General features: G+C 43.2%; 1 long non-coding RNA gene across 1 annotated transcript; it reads right to left on the bottom strand.

Moving 5' to 3' along the window:
* Positions 1–5,160: 5,160 nt before the first annotated feature.
* Positions 5,161–9,056, bottom strand: LOC142571081 (uncharacterized). Its single transcript, XR_012825749.1, has 3 exons — positions 9,018–9,056; positions 7,952–8,056; positions 5,161–5,263 (listed from the first exon to the last, which is right to left on the bottom strand). It is a non-coding gene; the product is annotated as an uncharacterized LOC142571081 (long non-coding RNA).
* Positions 9,057–9,391: the final 335 nt, after the last annotated feature.

Here is a 9,391-nt window from a genome sequence, read left to right as displayed (position 1 = left end):
TTCACTTCGTGTGGACACTCGGCCACTACAGTGAACAGAACTAACACTGGACGGCGGGCAGTGGTAACACGGCCGGCGCACATCCCCATCACGGCTATTGTATTGCCATTAGCTATTTGGACGACAGGCAACTGGGCAGGTGTCTGGACTTTACGAAGACGGCTGAAAAGATCTGATCGCATCACCGACACCTGAGCGCCAGTATAGATTAGGGCTTGAACGGGTACAGCAACAAAATTTCAACAATGTCCAGTCAAGCAGCAGAGGTCAGCAGAGGTTTTGCAGTCCGAGTCGTGAGTGCAGCCTCACCTTTTACGGTTGCATTGTTTTGTTTCCCGAGACGCGGCCTGCGTAGGACGGGGACGAGGAACGTCGAGGTGTAGGCGAAAGGGATTGACGGCGTTGCTACGAGGGCGAGCGGCTAGTCGTGTTTCATGAGAGGGAAGGCTGTCATGGTATGGTTCAGAGAAGGGCGACAGAGGCTGAGGGTCTAGGTAGAAGCGGCGATAAGCATATGGTCAAGGCGAGGAGTACCAACGGCTATTACGGCAGTGGTGGGAGATGTGACCGACCCGTGAGCAAGCAAAGCAAATTGGCCTGTCACCCGGTGTTCGCCACTCAGAGGGATTCCAATATCGTTTCGGGAACGACTGTCGATGGGCAACAGATGCAGCGACAGAAGCGGTAGGGGTCGGACGTAGGCGGACGGCAGACTGGCTATCCCTGTTTGCAATTTCTTTGCGGACAACAGCTTGAATGAGCGAGGTGGTCATGTTTTCATGCGTGTGGGGACAGTGAGAACTTGGAGCGATAGCCTCAAGGTCACGACACATGTCTTGTGTCAAGATTGGCGTTGTAGGCGGATGTGACGCCGGAGGGTCGTTGCAGGAGGAAGTGGCAGCCGTATTCGGAAGTCGGTCGAAGCGTTGTGCAATGCGTTTGCTCTTCTCTTCCCTACTAGAAAATCATATTTGTTTTCAAACGGGTTTCATCAAATAGGGTTGTGGAACGGGACCCGGTTTGATCCTGTTCAGTCCTGACCTGTTTAAATCCTGTTTATTCCTGTTTAAACCTGACCCGTTTAAATCCTGTTTAAACCTGACCCGTTTAAATCCTGTTTAATCCTGACCCGTTTAAATCCTGTTTAATCCTGACCCATTTGATCCCCGGTCCTATCTAACCCAGACCTCTTTGCCCCTGTTCAGACCTATATTTTGCTACATTCATGCCAGGTCCTTTCAGAATGGATTGATGTTGCTTATTATAATTTACTCTTTAAACCTATTTTGTACACTTGTGTATTTGCGATCAGCATTGAAGAGAAGTAGATCTGCATTATGTTTGCAACAAGAAGGCCACTTTCACATGTAGGTTTGCCTGGTACATTGCTTGATACGAAGATGAACACAATTTTCGGCATAAATTGATTAGCACTACCAATGATGTGATACATCATGAACAAGTTTTGTATGACCCACGAGTAGGTTGTCTATGTATGACCTACGAGAAAATGCACCCTGAAGAAGTCTGTACTTCATTTTCATATTTACTACAAGTATGCAAACGTAATTCTTGCAAGTTTAGTATACGTTCGATTACTTGTACTCGTCTTAATGCAGTGCTTTTTGCTGTAATGGTTTGTTCACAAATCCACAGTAAAGCGTAATTTTAGGGTGAAAAATGTGAGGCAAAGTATTGGCATGTACTTGTAAGTGAAAAAGTCAAGTATACTTTACGTAGGTATTTCTGTACACCCACTTGAGCTTTCATTAAGCCTGAAGTCCTCCGGCTTAAGTAAACGCATGTCATAAATGTCCCAAGCACTGTTTATTGGACCTTCTAACGGTATTTCGATGCATCCAGTCTGCCGAGAGAACACCGCTGGAGTGGGTTGCTTGGGTGAGAGCGAGCAGGACACCTGAAAAAGTAAAGCCAATAATTTATGTTGACTCATGCAACAGGTTGGCACATAGGCAAATTTGCCTGTGTTCCCACAGATAAGAGAGGTTCAGCATTCCGGTCATAGGAGATAATGAATAAATCTTATTGAAAAATATGTGGTTTCATGCAATGCCTATGTTTCAAGGGAACATGGATTACTGTGGGTGAATAAGCTGTCATAATTAGCAGGCGATTGAAGCAAGTGTTATAGGAAAAGATGGACACATCGTTTGATTAACAATAATTACTAGTATTGAAGCAACAAAATACTAACATGAAATACCTTTAAAAACAACACCGACAGGTTGAGATAATAAATTATTCAGAAACTAAACCCTTCTGCCAGCAAAATACCGTAGTGTACTGCCTTTGACATTGCGCTGCTCAGGCAGAGGGCATGGGATTGAATCCCGGCCACAATGGCTGCATTTAGATGGCAGGGAAATGCCAAAACCCCTATGTAAGGTCTATTGGGTACACGTTAATGGAGACTAGGGATCCCGCCAATTTGAAGTTATAAAAACCGGGGTAAATTTCGAGATAAGCAAACTCACAAAAGTAGAAGGCCCTGGCCATGCGAAGACCATATAAAGCCTTTTAAGGTATGTGCCAGCAGCCGCAAAATTAAAAGCGAAATATTGCAGAAGCGGTATTTTTCCGTAGATCACTTTTGCAAGGTATTTTACAATTTGACACCCGACATGTTGGGCATCTACGGGCAACAGCAATTATTGCACAGATCATAGCAAACACTGTTGCACCTAGGTATACATAGACACATAGGTATACGTACAGTCGCCGACTGATTTTCCGGAATCCAAAAATTCCAACATGATTACTTGGTCTGCTTCACGGCACCGCCATTCTCCCCATGGACCATAATGTATAACAACTTCCGAAAGTTTGGACACCTTGCAACCTCTCGTCAGATTTTTCGGCCACTCCTTGAGCCAACTTCATCGAGAGCACCATGCACCGACTCTGACCGTTGCATGGTTCTACTTGCTGAACGCCATTTTTGTTTCGAACGGAGCCTCCTTGCTGCCCCACGAAGTGGCGCTACTGCAAATCCCTGCTCATCATCATCGTTTCTGCCTGGTTTATAGCTACAGCAGTTCCGGTCTAAGCTTAGTATGCCATGTCATGACAATCCAGCAGCTGATTTGTTTGTTTCTTCGTGCACGACGCTGCGAGTAGGCCAGATTTTTGTTTGTGCAACTGATGTTGGCGTGACGATGTTTGACGAAGCAAGATGGGCCAATTCATTTCACTAATATCTAGAATAGCTACCTGTAAGCACCACCTACCTTTCAACAACATTTGCAAAACAATAAACTTCATTCTGAAAAGTCTGCACATGAAGACATCGGTAGCATCATCAGCGTGGGGCCTCAAGATAATTCGGCAAGCCAAGAAATTACTGACAGCACGAGTGCAAGCATGCCAACAAGAAATCAGTGGCTGAATAATGCACCTTCTACCAATTGGTAGACAGTGAATTTTCGCAAAGCCCTAACTACAGCAGATCATTGTTCAGGAGTTCCCGAATGGACAACTCTACGCCATTTTCACGTCGACTCTAGGGAAGCACCTCTGCACAGTTGCAAGAAAAAAAGCTAGATGCCCTAAGAGAAATTAGCCCACTCAGGCCATGGAAGTTATGTTTACCTTGTCTTCCTACAACTACTCAAAACCTAGGACTGCTGTTTTGCACAAGGGAACAAACGTCAACATTGGTGCCTCGCCCAACACAAGTGGTCTGTGCCGTAGAAGGTGCCATCAGTCAGCCCACAGATGAGGCCCACACCAGTGCTGTCAGTGTGCTGTACAAATTGCAGAAGCACAGCCTACAAGCTTGTATGTCTTAGTGTGATCGCACCAATGAACGAAAACCAACGAATCAAGTTTGTTTCGTGCCGAGAACAGTTGCCTCATGCTGGATTTTCCTACAATTCTTTCTAAGCACAGATAATGCTTGGTTTGTTGTGTAGGCATGTAAATAATGAAAAGGCCTGCGTCACTATCTCTGAAAAAAATCATGTAACAAAGCACGTACAGTACACAGGTGCTGTGTCTATCACATATCATTCCATGCAGTAGAGGCTACATCGGATAAACCGGCCAATGTATAAATGACTGCCAGCGTAACCACGCAAACCTGATGCGTGGGTCAGTTAGCAGTGGTAGTGCACTGCTCTCGGCGCACATGCGCCTATGTTTGAAAGTTGCTTGATCGTGACAAAATATAAAGACAAAAGCGCTGGAGAGATATCTGAGGCTTTTCTTGTATGTATGACGAGGAACCTAGCACTAGCTCCCCATGCAGAGAATTACTAGACAGAGCGACTGCTTCTTATCATTGTAAAACAAGTGTCACGCTCACGATGTTTTCGTTTCTGTGCGAACAGCATGTATTCAGATCTATTCTCCCCCTTTCACCTTTTGCACACTATCACTGTGCGAGCAATAGTACTGAACTGTTAGTAGCACTCTGTCCTGTTGCCTCCTTTCTTTCCTTGTGAATTGTGTGCTAAATAAGGCTTTTTTGGTGAAAGAGTGCTAGTTTAACGCATAAACTAGCGCCATGGCACTTTGCAATAAAGGACTGTTATAATTCTCTAAAAATATGTCCATGCAGAACAGAAGCTGCTTGATCGTCACAAAATATAAAGACAAAAGCGCTGGAGAGATATCTGAGGCTTTTCTTATATGTATGACGAGGAAGCTAGCACTAGCTCCCCATGCAGAGAATTACTAGACAGAGAGACTGCTTCTTATCATTGTAAAACAAGTGTCACGCTCACCATGTGATGCGTCCTTTTCGTTTCTGTGCGAACAGGATGTATTCAGATCTATTCTCCCCCTTTCACCTTTTGCACAATATCACTGTGCGAGCAATAGTACTGAACTGTTAGTAGCACTCTGTCCTGTTGCCTCCTTTCTTTGCTTGTGAATTGTGTGCTAAATAAGCCTTTTTTTGGTGAAAGAGTGCTAGTTTAACGCATAAACTAGCGCCATATGGCACTTTGCAATAAAGAACTGTTATAATTCTCTAAAAATATGTCCATGCAGAATAGTGTCAAAAGAACACCTTAAAGAAAGAGCATGACTGTATCTATCATAAAGACCAATCCTTGTCTTTTTTCTTTAACATAATGTTCAATACCGATATTGAAGTACAAGCTCACCATATTATATCACCTTGTCAATGAAGCAAGGCCAACTGTCGCGGGACCAACTTGGATGTGGAGATCAGCGCAGATCAGCAACATAGCATGGTCTGCTTACACTTCTTCTCCAGGTCCAGCCATACCTATAGCAGCTATAAAACAAGTGAGCTTAGATTCACAAGCGAAAGAATATAAAAAGTGACACTGAACAAAGCAACTTTCGTTAAGCATACATAGGATTGAAATGCTGACATTATGCCCATAAGTAACTTCACTTTGAGCAACAAAGCATCTAATTTAAGAAAGATTATATGTATGAGCTATCTATGTGAGAAAGATTAATCGAACGCCCTCTATTTGCCATACCCCTCCCCTTATGCATGGATGTCTCACTGACTGAGTGAGCTGATCCCAGGTAGAGTGTAATTAAAGGTTGTCACTTGGTGGGCCAATCCCGATACCATTGTATGACTGGTACAATAATTTTAATGTGTATTGTAATGCTGGCCATCCTGCAGGCACTGCAACATTATAGCACCCATAAGGCTAATGGTATTGCCTGATAAGGTTAACTAATAAGTGTCCCCAGAAGCATAACTCGGCATGTATACTCGGAGGCCATTATTATAAGAGAAGCAATAGCAGAGGTGAAGCTTTATCCTGTGCCATATGCAAAATGGCCGAGCACGCCCAGCTTTTGGTTACATTCTCACTTGTGACCACTGCAACAGGCTGACTGACATGCGTAACCAGCAGTTTGTAGGACCACATTTTCATAACCTGCAATTTTTTTACATCTGAAGAGATCAGCCTCAAGCTCCATGATGCGCTGCACTCGAGAAGCATTATCAACTGGCAACATTTAAATACTATGCTGCATGGTTTGTTACATGCTTTAGGAATTTACTTATTTATTATACACACAGCTCATAGGCTCCAGTTGGAGTATTGCATGAGGTGGCAAGAGTACAAATTCTGAACAAGGAGAATATTCAACAAAACAAGTCAGACCACCGAAGAAAAAATAACATACTCTCATAATGGGACTATGTATCTGGCAGCTAGCTTATAAAAAAGACAATTAGGACTGTTTTACTAGTGGTAGCGCTCTAGGGGATGGAATGTAGAATTCCAAGCTTCATACACTTTTAAGCCACCTTTCGTGGCTTTTTGTTTTGAAGTCCTATTCTCTGTACTATTATAGAAATGAATACCCCCCTCCAAAATAAAACGAAGAAAAACATGTAATGCACAGTAATGTAACACAATAATGTAATGCACAACAGTGAATACTTAGAAAAAATGTAATTAAGAACATGGAGTCTATGTAGGCACAGATGTTAGAAGTCTACGTGAAAGCATAATAATAAAGGTGGGCAAAGCATTTATGCTTTTGTCGGGCAACCTGCAGCAAGACATACAGGTAAAAGGTTATGCATGCCTCACAACACAGTCCCTAAAAATATCTGTCACAATGCAGTGAGTAGGTATATCATGCATATCTACAATAGCCCCTAATTATATTTAACTCAGAGGGGGCTACCTATGTAACTTGATCAAACTGAAGGTGGGCCAAATTCTAAATATACGATTCAAGTAGACAGAAAATGGACGTTATGAATATGGCATCTACAGCAAAAGTGTTGTACATTATTGCTGTACATTATCTCATACCTGCCAACCTTTGAACATAATATTTTGTAAAACTGCTGCAGAAACTAAATTCTTGGTTGGGGACATAGCACACATTATTTTAAAGCTTGCTCTCAGCACCCCCATTGTTGCATACACACACACATTATTAATAAAGGGAAAATCGTACATCCACCCGCTCGTAGCAATTGCTACAAAAGAAACCCGTACGGATTCCTCGAAAGGAAAGCCTCACAGTTGAAAAAAAGAAACCGTCCAGGTGTGGGACTCAAACCCGGGACCACCGCCTTTCCGGGACAGCCGCCTTGCCATCTAAGATAACCAGGCGGCTAGCAGATGGCCGGGCGAAGTCGAATTTGTCGACAACACGAAGCAAAGGCAAGGGTCTGACGTAATAGTTCTGCGGAAACGCGCAAGGTGTAGAGAAGTAATTAATAAAGGGGGAAAATATATTACGTCAAACCCTTGTCTTTGCTTCGTGTTGTCAACTAATTCGACTTCGCCCTGCCATGTGCTAGCCACCTGGTTATCTCAGATGGTAGAGTGGCTGCCTCGGAAAGGCGGTAGTCCCGGGTTCGAGTCCCGGACCAGGACGAATTTTTCTTCAACTGTGCGGCTTTCCTTTTGAAGAACACATACGGGTTTCCTTTGTAGCAAATGCTACGAGCGGGTGGATGTCTGATTTTCCCTTTATTATTTACTTCTCTCCACCTCGTGTGTTTGCGCAGAACTATTACGTCACACACACATTATCAACCATTATTTAACTTGTCGTGCCGCACAAAAAGCAGCAGTGAACTTGAAACCAGTAACTGACAACATTGTTTTTTTCTTTAGATTACAGAGCTTTACGCTGCTTCAGGAATTTATCTGACCAAACTTCCCAAAAGCAAGTGCCCCTCTGATATTCTCGTTAGAGATATTGCATCGCTAATAATAAAGCAGTGCAAGTACCATTACAATTAATTTTTTACATGCATTTTAACAATTTCATGCCCTCAATCTCTCAACAGCTTTAAAACATCTTAACCAACACAACTTCATTGTCTTTCTAAAGTGACATTCATAAAATTGTAAAATGAGCCCACATTTGTAAACCCACGAGAAATTCAGGAGAGTTTCCAAACATGGATGATACCAACAAAATCTGCAGCTCGTGTAAGTGGCAGCAACTACTTTGCACACACCTTGTCACAGCATGCACATCAGGTACTTTTCCGTGCTGTTGAGGCTGCAGAAGTGCCGCAGGTGCATATGTGGAGGTGCCTCTGGTTCACAAAATCTTGCCATCCCTAAACAATAATAAATGCTTAATTTATTGTAATCCCTGCGGAAACTGCAAACTTGTGATATAAAAAGATCACGTCATATTTTGAAAAAAGTCTCATGCAACCAGTTACATGAAGCTGCAACTGGTTTTGCAAATATCAGATTGTAACATCACAGGCGGTTAAATAGCACGTAAATCGAACTGTAGCAAACATGAATCTACTGTGAAAAGGTTCACACAAACGTACAGCTGTATAACGTGAAATGTGAATTGTACTATCAAAAAATTCCTTAGGACATGAAAAGCATTCCAAAACCTAATTTGTTTATGCGGCGCAACAAAGCACTGCTCCCAAAGGACGATGCGCTCAAAATTACAACAGACCACCTCTTTTTCTGGAGAGACAATACAGAAAAGAGAAAGATTTTTTGATTAAAAAGAAACATTGCTTATGTAATTTCGGCTTCTCTGCAAGATCGAACCCTTTACAGGTACACGAAAACACACAGGACACTAATACACGTCATCTGACGACACTCTATAAACAGAAGAATTTCCATACAAGTTAAAAATCTGGCCATGCGTCGACGAAGAAATCGGGTGCTATCTCGCGCAGCTGTTAGCTGTGAAGACAACACATCGATGTACTACTTCTAGAAATGCCTATACCATTTCTCAATGAAAAATTATGTACACAAACAGTAACTTTCTTTGCTTGATCTTTTGTGCCCATTTATATCAAAGAACCACCCAAATAAACCAGATAGAGCTGTTGGTAACATGAATATGTTTTAGGGCAATTTCCATGGAACTTTTTGCTAAATGTGCACTGCGACATGAAGAACAACCATTTGAAAAGCACATTTATAATTCTTGCTGCTTTACGAATCCGGATTCGGTTGTTGTACGGATCTTGCGATGCGTACAAGAACGCACACTTCACGAACCATAGACAGGAAGAAGTGCGCAAGCGCCGGACTTACCTTTCTAGGCGTACTCGGAAAACGCTCCTTTTAGCGTCATAGGTGCCGCGGCATCGATTGCACCAACGGTCCTTCCGGCGCACACACTGTTGAATTGCGGATCAACTACAGGACGTAAGGGCACAATATTCACCAAATTCTTCCGTACAGTGTGATACGATGCGAGAGTGCCAGAGGAGGAGATCCTTGTCGTGAGCCCGGAACAAAGAAAGCGCGAAGGGTCATATCTTCGACATCGGCGCACCACACGAAGGATACTGCGGGCTACATTACGCGGTCCCAGGGGTTTTGTGCGTACAAAATGCACCACAATTTCTCTCGGCACAGCGTACACACGATTAAACAACTGCATCGGACGGCGTGAATGCAGCGCG

The sequence above is a fragment of the Dermacentor variabilis genome, chromosome 2, assembly GCF_050947875.1.
Source record: "Dermacentor variabilis isolate Ectoservices chromosome 2, ASM5094787v1, whole genome shotgun sequence".
Taxonomy (NCBI): domain Eukaryota; kingdom Metazoa; phylum Arthropoda; class Arachnida; order Ixodida; family Ixodidae; genus Dermacentor; species Dermacentor variabilis.
The sequence above is the reverse complement of the archived record's forward strand: the minus strand, read 5'-3'. Positions and strand labels throughout refer to the sequence as shown.